Consider the following 14,379-nt stretch of genomic DNA (forward strand, 5'->3'; position numbering starts at 1 on the left):
CTACGATGCTTAAACCCAATAAAGACTTGAAGGACATATCCTCTTATCTCTATTTAATACAGATTTCAAGGTACTTTCTAAACTAATAGCTAATGGATTGCTTTTGAATCTTCCATTGCTGATACACCCTGACCAATCCCAGGTTTTATCCCAGATCACAAACTTAGGAGACTTTGGGTTGTCAAGGCAAGTGCTATGAATGCTTTTCCAAGGGTTGCATGTGTTGCCCTTAATTTAGAAAAGGCTTTCGACTCCCACCATTGGTATTATATGTTGGAAATGTTTCACCGGATGGGCCCTGGGCCTACTTGGTGTAATTGGATTTGTCTAGTATATGCAGCTCCAACAGCCAGGGTCAGAACGCGACAGTGTGTTGCATACTCCTTCATAGATAGCAGGGGCAGCCCGACAGGGATGCCCCCTCTCACCAATACTCTTTGCTATTGTGATGGGCCCTAGGCAATCCAACTGCAGAAACAGGGAGTACGATGGGGCATAACAACCCATACCACTCTCCATGCAGTGTCCTTTTATGCTGATGATATATTTCCCTATGTTGGGGACGACCAATCGGATCTGATCCCTATAGCTCTCCTCCTGGCTGAATTTGTGGCGATCTCTAGTCTGAATTTCAAATGGTCCAAATCCTGTATATTCCCCCTTGGTGCTGGTTATATGATTCCACCTCCACTTCAGTTAGATCCTCAGCTCCAATGAGAAATGGTCACATTCAAGTACCTTGGAATCAATGTGCATCACTCGCCGGTGGACCTCCAGGATGGTAACCTGGGGAGAGAGCTTTGGTCACTAAGGGCCCAATTCTTCTTGGTCCACACTATCCCTGTTGGTCTTGGTTTAGATAGCATTCATCAAGATGATAGTGCTACCATGACTGCTGTATTTTTTCATCAACCTCCCTTTGTCACTCCCCTGGTTCATCTTCAGAGAATTAGATATGGAGTTGGGTGATTTTCTTTGGAACAAGGGACGCTGGTGGGTTGCATTGTCTATCCTTAACTCCCTGTGGAGGCTGCTGGCCTGGAATATCCCAGACTTTGAACATTATTACCTAGCAGCACAATTCCAGTGGCCTGCTTGGTGGCTGACAGGTCACTCCCTTTTTGAGATGGGAATTTCAGCAAGTGTTTGAAATTGGGTCTCCAGTTGGCAGAGGTATGAAACCTGTCCAAGTAGGGACCACAATCCAAGTCAGGGTAAGCTAGATAGACACTAAAAGATAACCTGTGCTCACCCTCTTGTAGCATTTCACTCACCCTCTTGTAGCATGGCACAGAGCAGTCAGGCTTATCAGAAGAGGCAATGTGTCAGCTGTGGCTGCTGCAGGTAAGAGCAGTGGGGCCGGCTGGGGAGGATTTCAAGAGATGACCACAAGGGAAAATTAAATAAATAATACATTTTTCCTCTGGGTTATCTCTCGAAATCCCCGCAACCGGACCCACCGCCCCCCCCCCCCCCTTCTACCTGCCACGGCTGCAATGTGTAAAATATTTGTGCAACATACAGTAACACAATAAAAACACCACAACAATACTCCACACAGGTCTAAAGAAAATTGAAAATAGTGTTATGACTAAAACAAGACCAAAACAACAAAAATCCAATATGTACAACCGGAGTTATAATTTTTTTTAGATTAAATCAAAAAGTAGTGCTTAGAAGTCAATAGCGCTTAGGGGTTAATTGAGGTTGCGGTGGATGGGGCAAATCCAAAGTTCAGGCCGACCACAATGGAGGGCAGGCTGGCTACATGACTCACGTAGATCCCACTGAGAAAGTATCTTCAATGGAGCAAGCGTCTACATCGATGACTCGAATCAAGGAGTCAGGGGGTGCTGTGTCGCCGTCTATCCCATGAATGGAGTTGAAGCGTCTGCTCTGATCCACACAGTCGATGAAGAATTCAGCGTTGAACTCCTTTACAATGCAGACGCTGCATCGTCATTGAGAAGTGCTCCTTGTCGTCGAGCTGTGCACTCCGCCGAAGCGATGTTGTTGATCGGCTTCTGCGTTAGCACCGAAGGGCAACGTCAGTTCCAAACAGTGCAAAGTTTAGGCTGCATCGATTTTGATGGGTTTGGACAGCAGAAATCACCATTCAAGGGCCCAGGACTGGATTGGCACATTTTGGCAAGGCAGGATTCACAGATGGCAGAGTCCAGGTGATGCTGCAGGGTTGAAGGAAGTCTTTGATGGGCTGAGACTTCAGAAATGGGGCAAGCTAGCGAGCCCTCTGAGTCACTCTGGGTCCAGGAGAGATGAGTCCATTCCTTGTCCTCAGCAGGGCAGAGATCAACAGGAAAGCAGGGCAGCTCAGCAAAGCAAAAAGCAATTCTCTCAGAGCAGCAGTCAGACAGAGTGGTAATCCTTGTAGCACAGCAGTCCTTACTCCTGGCAATTCTTCACAGGTACAATAGAGTACTGTCTTGGTATGATCGCCCCAGTACTTATACCCAAAAGAGCCTTTGGGTGACTTCAAAGCAGGCCTTTGAAGTGCACAGGTACCCTTTCATCCCAGCCCTATCTGCCACGCTATCAGGAAGGGTTAATCAGCCCATTGACTGAGACACAGGACACTGCCTTTTCAGGTGTGTCAGCTCCCTCTCCCTCTTCCTCCCCAGGAAGAGCCATCAGAATGTAGATGAATGCAGATGAGTTATCTGTCACACCTGCGTTTTTGGCTGTCTAGAGGGAATGCACTAAGTGTCGCTGTCACCCATCCCAGACGTGTATTTGGGACAGGCTGCAAGGCACACCGAGGAAAAAGATCAGAAAAATATCCACTTTCTAAAAGTAGCATTTCTAAAACAGTAATATTAAATACAACTTTACCAGTAAAGAGGATGTATCATTGCCGTTCCAAAGATATGAAACATGATGGAGCTACTCTTTTCTAATCAGGAATTACAGCTTTAAAGTGTTTTACGGAATTCCCAATGCTAGCCAATGAGATGAGCAGGCCTCACAATAGTGAAAAATGAAATGAGCCGTTTGTCATCACCAGGACATGTAAAACTTAAAAATACATGTACTACCTTTTAGTTAAACAGCACCCTGCCCTTAGGGCTACCTAGTGCCTACCTTAGGGGTGATCTATGTGTAATAAAAAGGGTTTAAGGCTTGGCAAGTGGTTTTAAATGCCAAGTCGAAGTGGCAGAAACCTCGCACACAGGCCTTGCAATGGCATGCCTGAGACAGGTTTGAAAGGGTACTTGTTTGGGTGGCACAACCAGTGCTGCAGGCCCACTAGTACCATTTAGATTACAGACCCTGCTTACATAGTATACCACTTTACAAGGGACTTATAGGTAAATTAAAAATGCCTATTATGTATACACCAATGTCATCATGTTTAGGGGCGAGGCACATGCACTTTAGCATTGATCAGCAGTGGTAAAGTGCTCAGAGTCCTAAGGCCATCAAAAAGATACAGCAAAAAGAGGAGGTAATCAGCAAAAGGTTTTGGGGACGACCACCTTCAGGATGACAGGACTAACAGTAAGAGACCAAGACAAGAGGCGGTTGAACTACATGGTGCTATCTCTAAATTCCCTTACTCTGTTGCCCCTACCACTGTTATCCACTGTTCTGTACTGCCTTATGCGCTCACAAGCACTTCACAGGCACAGATGTACCTATTCTCCCATGATCCCACTTTCTGAGCTACCAGGCACTACTAACAATATTCCTCTGTCACATCTGGAATTGTGGGACAAGCAGGTAATAATTACCATCTCAGATCTATTCCCAGCTGGCATATTGCGAACATTTGAGGCCCTTGAGGCTCAGTTTAACATTCCACCCGGTCACTTGCTCACAAATTAGATGATCACTGAGAATCCTGTTTCAGGTCCACGACTCGGAACCCCTTACCAATGCGGTGACTCAAGTGCTGTATACCTTGGGGAATAGTACTTACCTAGTTCAATGGCTTTATAAAGTGCATTTCCAGAATTGGGATCAAGCCAGGAATTCCCTACAGGAGAATTAGGAAAGCGACATAGGTCCCCATTGCATGATTCACAATTGGCAACGAATTCTATCATATCCCCATGGAGTATCCCATAATTTACACTATATCCAGGGCCAAATTCCTAATAGAGTGTATCTCATCATATATCACATCTCTAATAGTTATAAGGAAACATCATCGCTTAGCTCTCTGTGTCGATCTCCGAATGCAGTTCTACCTCATATCCTTGCTTATGCTGGTCATTGACCAGCTACTGGGCACAGGTTATTGAGCTGCTCCACCGGGTCACTGGCTGCTAATTGAATTGTTCCCTGGAAGAGTTGACACAGGGATTTATCCCTGCCCTGACTTATACAGAGCCTTGACTAAATTTTGAACCTGACCATATTACTAAATGAACCATACATTACAGTGCAACGGAAGAACCCTGCTTTGCCGATGGCACAAGCCTGGATTGAAGTGTCACTCCCTGGGCTGTTTTCTGAGAACGTTAATTTACATAGGGAAGAAAGAGAGGGCTTATGTAAACATCTCATCGTTCAGTACAAGTCCTCCATGTTTAAAGTATTTACGCGAAGCATCAAAGATGATACGTATCCCCCGTAAAAACTCCTCCTTACGCGCATTAATTCACTGGTCCTTTTCATCTTTACTATGTTTCTTCCAGGTAAGGAACCTTGTAGTACATTCCCTTGGACAAGTCAGTGACACCAGAAACGCACTTATTTTGTATGCTACTGCCCATTGATACTGGCAGGTACAGGTGGGAAATAAAGGAGCAGCATGGGGGGGTGAGTTCAGCCGGGATGGGGGGGGGGGGGGGGGGACCTTGGGTGTTTTGCACTGCAGGAGTGATGGAAACGTTGCACAAAAAAAAGACAAGGACAACACACTGGTTTCAACTGTATCTTTATTTTATTTGGATACTGTATCGATATTGTTCAAATGCTATACTTATCCGAATACTGTCAATAAAAGAAAACAGTTGTAAACGTTCCCCAATGCCTTGTCCAAACTCAGAGGTGCCCTCTTTAATAACACATGACGTTTGTCAACAACATCCACAATACTGTTGTTAACGGTGCACTCCAAGTTTTTGAAGGGCCCGATGAACACTGTCTTCCACTTTTTGTAACTCTTCATCAAGTCAAAACTTCTTGTAAATCACAAAGACTTAGCTGATTGACAACTTGCTTTCCAATACCCAAGCGAATGGTTGCAAGGTTGGTAACAAAAGAACCAGAGAGCCCATAATGCATATCAACAACTTTGCATAAAATGCATTACTTGTCGCATTTCCATGTTATGTGATTTGTTGTTATCACACACCAAAGAAATGCATCAAATCTTTTCCAGCCAATGTCATGGACATGGCTCCAATGATGATGCAAACCTTATATCACTCCTTTCTCTTGGGCGATTTCAACATTTTTGCAGACAATCCTTATAAAGCCAATGCAAAAGAACTAGAGATAGACACGTTAGGGTTTGCACAACTGGTTCACTACTCATGATGGAGGACACATCCTCTGCCTACTCTTCTTGTTACCTATATACCACATCATCACTGAGTAGCAACCACTGTCTTGATCGCACCATGCTCTCACCCACTTCACTACGACAGAGAAGCATACCTCAAATTCAATCACCCTACCCCTAAACAATCCTTTTACATTTATACCATTTAGGAGAACAATTTACTCCACATATTTCCTGATTCCAACTGGGGAACCAGAAAGATCTTAACCTATATACATTCAGTTATGACCATTGATCTTAATGTGTTTGTTCACCCTTTCACATGAAAATCTAAGCCCCAGAAATCTTTCATAACCAAGCAGTACTCAGAAAGTGCTGCACCTTTTGCAACATAGGTGAAAATCCCTCTAAAGTATTTCGAAATTTGAGGATGCTATAGTACCCTTTGTTGCATTCATTGTCCTAGCAACAAATTGACCTTTCTCTCCACAACCAGCAATTAGCATGGGATGACAGAAAGACATATCTTTAACACCACATTCCAGTGGCCCAGTCAATAGGGGAACAGACCACACAACTGCATAAAGTGCTTGTGTTTTCTGTATATTAGGCACTGGATAAGAATTACTAGGCAGAATGTTTTCTGCTCCACTCCATACTACATGCAAAAACAACAGTTGATGGACAGAATGCAGAACAATGTCATACACTCACCCCAGTACAGAGATCTGGGCCTAAATTCATCGTTTTTTTGCACTCCACGCCACCCCAGTTCAGACATGGCCATATGCAAATCAGTCTGACCCTGTGCCTCATGGGAACAGTCCAGCCCGAACTGCCAAGCCATGTCTTTCCTGGACCAGAATCAAGCATCCTAGGACCGGTTTCTGGCTATCAGCCGTCTTCAGCCAGGATAGCTTAACTTCAGTGGTGTGGAGAGCATGGGACTCACATCTGAGCATACCCATCCCACTCGGGGTGACAAATGCAAAAACAACAGTTGATGAACAGAATGCAGAACAATGTCATACACTCACCCCAGTACAGATATCTGGGCCTAAATCCATCGTTTTTGTGCACTCCACACCACCCCAGTTCAGACATGGCCATATGCAAATCAGTCTGACCCTGTGCCTCATGAGAACAGTCCAGCCCGAACTGCCAAGCCATAACTTTCCTGGACCGGAATCAAGCATCCTAGGACCGGTTTCTGGCTATCAGCCGTCTTCAGCCAGGATAGCTTGACTCCAGTGGTGTGGAGAGCATGGGACTCACATCTGAGCATACCCATCCAACTCGGGTGACAAATGCAAAAACAACAGTTGATGGACAGAATGCAGAACAATGTCATACACTCACCTCAGTACAGATATCTGGGCCTAAATCCATTGTTTTTTTTGCACTCCACACCACCCCAGTTCAGACATGGCCATATGCAAATCAGTCTGACCCTGTGCCTCATGGGAACAGTCCAGCCCAAACTGCCAAGCCATGTCTTTCCTGGACCGGAACACGACAATATTACACATCACCTGGGGCCAGATGTAGGTAGCCCAATACCAGTCGGTAATGGCCGAAATTACCGAATTTCAGCCGTTACCGACCGGTATTAGGCTATTGAGATGTAGGTGGCCAAATTTATGGGTTCTGTAATTTACCGAATCGGTAATTTAAGGAATCAGTAAATTACTGATTCCTTAAAATTACCGATTCGGTAAATTACGCAATCCGTAATGTAGGGAGCACTCAAGTTAGTGCATTCCTGAGTTAAGGATTCGTTATTTACCACCAACTACAAGTTGGTGGTAAATATCGAAAACCTTTGGAAAAGCAATTATTTTGCTTTTACAACAGTGCGATGCGGCAGACATACATGCCCTTAGGGCATGTATGTGTGCCACATGTGCACCCATGAATGTTCCCCCTATTACCGATTCGGTATTTAACGAATCGGTAATACTGAATGGCTTCCCATTCATTTCTATGGGCCTTCAGGCCCATAGGAATGAATGCGAATTACCGAATCGGTAAATACAGATTCTTAATTACTGAATCTTACAGATTCGGTAATATTTACCGAATAATTATTTACATCCCATTTACCTATTCTTAAATACCAAATCAGTAAAATTCAGTATTTAAGAATAGGTAAATGGAGATTACCTGCATATGGCCATTGGTGCTTAGCCGTCACATGTCATAAGCCATTTGCCTAATAAGCATTTCTACTGAGAAGCGCGCTACAAGAAATACAATAAGGAACCAGTTACAGAGTCTGAATCCATTCCAAAGCCCACTATATATTGATTATGTGCTCACAATCAGACAGAACAGATGGTCTACAAAATATTGATTCTTTAGCAGATATCGTATGTAATGCATAGGAAGATCTGTAAAATAAGTGTTTTAGGACTACATATACACCTAACTTTAATAAACTGATGTAAGGATTTGATGTGCACTTTGTTGTAACGGCTGCTTTGGGGAGTATGTGACAATATGAAATGACACTACTCACAATAATAAAATATATATAATAGGGCACTGCTCTTTTTATAATGCCTTTAGGTTTGGTGAAGGTCAAAGTGGCATATATTGGCATTGTCTTCTGTGGAGGAGAGGCAGCGAGTTAAAGATCAACAAGAGAGTACCTTACATTTTTAGATTGGGCCTTTCCTCCTCTGTGCTTTGTATGATGCATTCAATTATGTACATTATTACTTTCTCCACTCAAGCTTGGATCCACACCGTCAAAGGTTCTGTTTTAGCAAAAACTGATAATCAGCCATCAACTTCTACGGACTCACTGAATGCATTAGATAAAGGTTTGAAACCTGTGTCTCTGACTTACTTAATAAAACTTTGCAAATTTATTCTGGTGAGTTCAAATTAAGTAAAACTATAAAAACGCATGTGCATATGTGAATTTCACATGCATATGTGGTTGCTTGAATGTGTGTGTGTGTGTGTCCCTATGTGGTTGTGAGTCTGCGTGGTTGCTTTTGCGTGTAGGTATCTTTGGGTCTGTGGGGTTGTATGCGTTCAGCTGTGTGTCTGTGCGTCTGTCTTTGCTGGTGGTCTAACCGTGTCTTTACATACACTTTCTATTAGTCTTTAGATTAATGTGTGACATTATCAAAGGAACACAAATCAGCCTTTTTGATTCTCACACAACAATATTTGAAAGACTCTCATGTTCCAGACACCCAGCAGTACAAACAGTAGCTACACCTAATCCAGACCTGTATGTCCAGCACCAACTTGAATCTTATCCCACCAAGCAGAACTCCTGCTATTCTCCATAATCAACAAACAACAACTACTACAAACCTGGCGGAACACCACGAGCCTGAATGGATTCAAACTCCATCTGCAAATTCACCCTGAACACCAATCACACCCTAAACTAAAGGAACACATCACCAACAATATCATGATGGACTAGTACTTGCTGTCTCTACTCAAGATGGAGAAACCATTCCGACCAGAAAGAGGCATCAGAACTGCCATTCAAGCCCTCATACTCTCATATCTGGTGGTGGCATTGTACTTCCCCATGGCATTCAAGAGTTCACACTGGCCCTACCACCTTAAGAGCTACCTAGAAGCAACATGCCTCATTAAGGTCCTGAAGCCAGCTGACCACGTCTCGCACCCTGGTGGCACTCCATTAGCTACCCTTGCCAGCCACGCCATCTTCAAAACCATCCTGTACAAAGCCATCACAACAACCACTCTTGCCTACCTGGCTGACAAGCTCACCATCTCTGAGGGCTCTTGGCTCACCCGCAGCCTAGGCACAGTCAGACTGGAGACAGAAAAGTGCAACAAAAAAAAGATGGCAATAGGCCTTCATGATCTATGCAACTAGTGAAACAACCTCCTATATCCATAAAGCTTACCTCAACCATGCTCCAATTTAGGAAAGTGCTGAAGACTGAGCTATTTAACGAACACTACACAATGACGCATTAATAGTCCACAAACCACCTACTCCTTGTATCACATATTGATTGTGACTTGGCCTTTGATCATGTACAGCACTCTGCTGCATTTGTGCTTGGTTTAAGCTATATAAATAACACATCCATACACACATATCACTGATGTAAATCAAAGTAGTAGCAAAACATAAAATAAAAAAGTACACTTTATTCAGAAAAAAATTGTTACCTCACATTCAATAAATAAGTAAATGAAAACTGTCCATGGCCATAAGATAAAACTCGAACATAAACTCGCCAAGCCAATTGCTCTGAGGTTGGCTGCAGAGTTCAGCTTTGGCAAGTTTTGTTCAGCTGTGTTTTTTTACAACATTATTTTTGGAGATGCTGACCCCTTGAAAATGTTTTTTAAAATATTGCAGAATAACAAAAACATTTTCGGGTCTCAAAAACCACACATTGGCACAGAAGTCCTTGACAATCAATCAAGAGAATTATTTTGTGTGCGGATGTGCTCCTTGTGAAAGGCCAAAATGGTGTCACTCACAGTGAAGTTAACCAATGGCTAAAGTGCTCTATGCTGAAATAGGGTAGAGAAATATGTGAATGACACAACAGATCAATGAATAAAGAGGGCTTGCTGAAAGCCACTATTCCATAGATAGATATATATTGGATTTGTGTGTGTGCGTGCGTGTGAATGTGTGCTTGTGCGTGTGTGTGTGCCAGTGCTTAATTTGAGCCAGTGGTTTCTGGTGCTTGGCACTTAAATGTCTGAACCGGCACTTATGCCATTCTTATAGCTCCGAGGGCCTGGAATAGTATGATTTGTCACAGCTGTTAGAATGTGATGGTTAGTGATTGAGATGGAATTGTCATTGGCAACACTGGCAGAGGAAATGGACGGTGCGAGCTGCAGTGTCCTCCTGACGAGGATACTGACACTTATATTTTTTTGCAAATGAAGGACTAGTGTGTGTGTATATATATATATATATATATATATATATATATATATATATATATATATATATAATATTTTTCATAAAATGAAAGGGTCTTGACTAACGCCAAAATTAAAAGGCATCCGATGACATTAGATGTGGCACACAGATTTCATTGTAGGGGAAAACAAACATTACTTTGTCCCTTTTATCATCTCCTATTTTACTCTCCTGTGCTGATTTAAGTCATATTACATTTTAAAAAATGCCTTTTCCTATGTTTAGAAAGGTCAACAAACGTCTTGATTTAGCTTCAGCAAATATTTTATCATAGCTTTGACATAAACAAATAATACCCTCCTTTCACAAACACATACAGGTTTGGTTCACGTAACAGTCCCAGCAGGGTGGTGCCCTGCTGCTATTTTGTATTAAGGTGAACAATTGAGCAAACAGAAATAGCAGAGCAAAATAGGCGGGTTCTCTCTTCAGATGGTATTTCGATACTGCACCGTGCCCACAGTGGCATAGCGAGGGTGCCAGGGGGGTCTAATGCAAGCAAGGAAATTGCACCTCAACAGCTGATTTGGTTGAACAGAACAGTCACTCATTGGGATGAGGTGGCTCCATCAGGGCCTAAGACCCCGGTGCCACTGCACTTGCTTCACTGTTGATAGCCGCGCCCTTGTATGCCCAGATGCACTGTGTGAATCCATCACCAGACAGTCTGATGATCGCCCCTTCTCAAGTACAAGGCTGCAAGGAGGGGCGGAGGCGGCTGACTAGCAAGTCTAAATTTGTGTTGCTGTCACACGTTCCCGGAATGCTACCTGGGGTTATCATTTGTATGTATTTGGCGTTACGTCGCTCTAATGCTCTTGCCAGTGAGACTGAGACTAGATTTTCCACCATGACAACAAAGGCAAACAACCTGCCTACTGCAGTCCTCGGGGCTTTGTTTTCCTCCGTCGTCCTAATGAAGTGAGAAACCCCCTTGGACAATCCCCCGGGGCTCCCGGCGCCTCGTGCCCGCTCTTTTCTCTACTTCAGCGCACGGGCTCTTTTCTCTCGTCCTGGAGCATTGCGTTTTCGACGCTGACAGCGTGAACTCTGTTTAATAATGTGACGCGAATGCGTCTCTTCAGACCCAAAGGAGGACGTGTGGGGGTTAACGCAGGTGTGACGAAACAGGCGTGGCAGCACGCGGCTCGAGTTTATTTCTTATACTCCATGCCTTCCATCAACATAAAGTAAAAATAATGCTCCTAACAGGAATAATATCATTTATTATTATTATTGGTGTTGTTCTTGTTATTATAATCAATACCAATTTAAACACAATGTTAATAACGTCAGATATTATTATAAACGCTAATAATAATAATAATATTAATAACTCGAATTCGATGGTGGTGACGATGATTATTATTATTTTTAGTAGTAGCAGTCTTTATTATTATTACCCCGGATGTGATGTGGTGATTGGTTCAGCCAATCACATCTGAGAATGCTGCCAATAACTGCTGTTGCTTGCCCGCATTCCACGTTCCGTGGAAGTGTGAAGCAGGAACGTACAGCAGGCAGGGACACCTCATCTGTTTGTCCTCCTTTATGGGGAGAAATTAGGGGGACAGCTGCCACGTCTTATTGCCCACTAACTGCCGGGCATTAACAGCTGGTGGAAGCCTTTCCCGTGATCATGCACCTGTGACTCCAGTTCAGTGGCAGGCACGTGAAGCAGGCAGAGGCAGTGGGTGCGTTTATTTCCCTATGTTAGATGACAGTAGGAGCGCATGTGCTAATAACTTTATTACTCACATGCCCCTGGACACGAACAGCTGTTTATTGCTTTGTTTTTCCATTGTATGCCCTCGTTTTGGGCTCGGGACCCTAATTGCATGGTGGGGCTAATAAGAGCAGAGGGCGATACAGCCTAATTATTAATGTAATTATGAATATTAATGAATACTGTAGAACATCTCATAGGGAATGAGTGACAGCAACGTGGCCAGTACTCTTTTACAAAGTCCATGACGACTTCTCAATAATGATAATTATAAAAATAACGATACTAATTATGAAAGAAAGAATCGCTACCGCTACGATAGGCTGTCCCAGCATTGTTGCCTGAGCTTACATCGGCCGCCATTATTAGACTTAATAATGACTCAATAATGACGATGATGATAAAAATAATAATAAAGATAATAATAGTAGTGGTAGAATCATTATTAATTTGAACAGTTATGGTAAGAATCACGTGTGGGCAGCACTCCTGCTTGTATTATGCATTCTTTCTCATATAGTATAATTAATATAATTATTATTACTATTAATAAAGAACAGAATCATCGGTGAATGCCCTCCCCCAGCTTGCAAAAGACACATCTATAATACATAAAAAACAATAAACCTTTTCATTAGCAGCATTCTGCGTGCCTCACATTTAGACACAAGACAGCACAACATCGGTAACATCGTGGGTGTACAGAATTGGATGAAATATCATCCCACTGTGTTTGTATCGAAAGTATTATTGTATTACTTAGAAAAAAGCCAGGTGTTACAGAGCACAGGGATTGTAGCAGCACTGGTTATTTCTGTTTTGGCCCCCACCACAACACAGACCCCCATAATAATAAGGTGTTCGTATTGTTATTATTTGTAACAATTAACACATGTGCTGCAGCACATGTGACCTGCCATGGAGCCGAGGTTCTGCACGCCAGCTATCAGCCCCGCCAGGAGCCCGCTGCTGCCCAGGCCGACCTGCCCCGCCAGAGGCTTGCGGGCCGATGCCCATCCTGAAATTGGAAACACCGACAGCAGCCTTAAATAATTATAGACCCAGCCAATGACCTCGAGATAACCCTTGCAATCAGCAGACCCACTGCACAACGATACGCCTGGGAGGCACGGTGCAGGTGAACACAGAGCAGCCAGGCAATGAGAAATTAGCACAAAAGGAGACGCACACAGCACGTACCAAGGTAGCGCAGCAGTGCAGCACAGCCCTCAGCAGCAGCTCATGTCCCCAGCATCGCGTGCCGCCCAGCTTTCATCCGCACATCAGCGTCCCCTGCATCCTGTGATGCCTCGCAGGGACCAAGATGCTGTCTCCAACCAGTCTTCGGCGCTGTTCTGCGAGGATTCCCAACTTCCCGTAGAAAAGAGCTTCACTTACAAAACGACGTAAATCGGACACACAAGTGAATCCTTTGAGGAAAAAAAAACAGAACAAAATAAAATGTGCGGTAGACCTTCATCGAACAGGTGAACCTCGATCTGTCTCTTTCCCCCTCCACTCGTATCCCTCGCTCCACCCCCACCCCACTACAGACAGACACTCACATCCACAAATATTGCAAAGGCTGTCTATAGGCTTAAAGGCAGAACATTGTAATCAAAATGAATGCAAACTCATACAGGTGCATTTATGAAATGTACTCACCAAACTCAATGGGTGGGTGGGGGATTAATGGGCGGGGTAGGAGTTAAGAGGCAGGACTATGGATTACTGTGCAGGTTTAGTTGTTTTTTTATTAAATGCCATAGTTTTTAATGTAATTTTGGGTGATCTAAAAAGCCGTATCACCATGGCTCTGTTTTTCTTTCCATCGTATACTAAACAAGGCAACAGCTAACTACTTACACCGGTTATGAGAATCAACTGGAATCGATGACAACAGCTGCAAACTATATATTGCCCTGCGTTTGGCCTTGACTAGTTATAAGATCTAAAATATATCCTACTTATTAGATTACGTTGGAAAACTGAACAGTTCAGTCAATCAAGCATTGGGCTTTGTAGACATTCGGGACCCATTTTTTGGAAGATATTGACACTATGAGTCTGTCAAAGAATTACAATTACAACAGGATGTACAATACCTATCTGCCTTGAAAAAGTCTTAAGAGATGAAACACGTGTTGGCTGAGGTTTGGCTGGAAATCCAGAGAATAAATCAAGATTGAAAACTTGAATTGGTCTTGACTAATTTTTGCAAGGATATTTTTGCAT

At 43.4% G+C, this 14,379-nt stretch overlaps 1 protein-coding gene across 2 annotated transcripts in view; it reads right to left on the reverse strand.

Annotated features, from left to right (window-relative positions):
* ARMH4 (armadillo like helical domain containing 4) overlaps window positions 1-13,497 on the reverse strand; it is a 732,743-nt gene extending 719,246 nt beyond the window's left edge. For both annotated transcript variants that reach the window (XM_086937981.1, XM_086937980.1), the window contains exon 1: window positions 13,345-13,497. The gene's annotated coding sequence lies outside the window, so the exon portion shown is untranslated. The remainder of the gene's footprint in view (window positions 1-13,344) is intronic.
* Window positions 13,498-14,379: the final 882 nt, after the last annotated feature.

This window comes from Lissotriton vulgaris, chromosome 9 (genome assembly GCF_964263255.1).
Source record: "Lissotriton vulgaris chromosome 9, aLisVul1.2, whole genome shotgun sequence".
Taxonomy (NCBI): Eukaryota; Metazoa; Chordata; class Amphibia; order Caudata; family Salamandridae; genus Lissotriton; species Lissotriton vulgaris.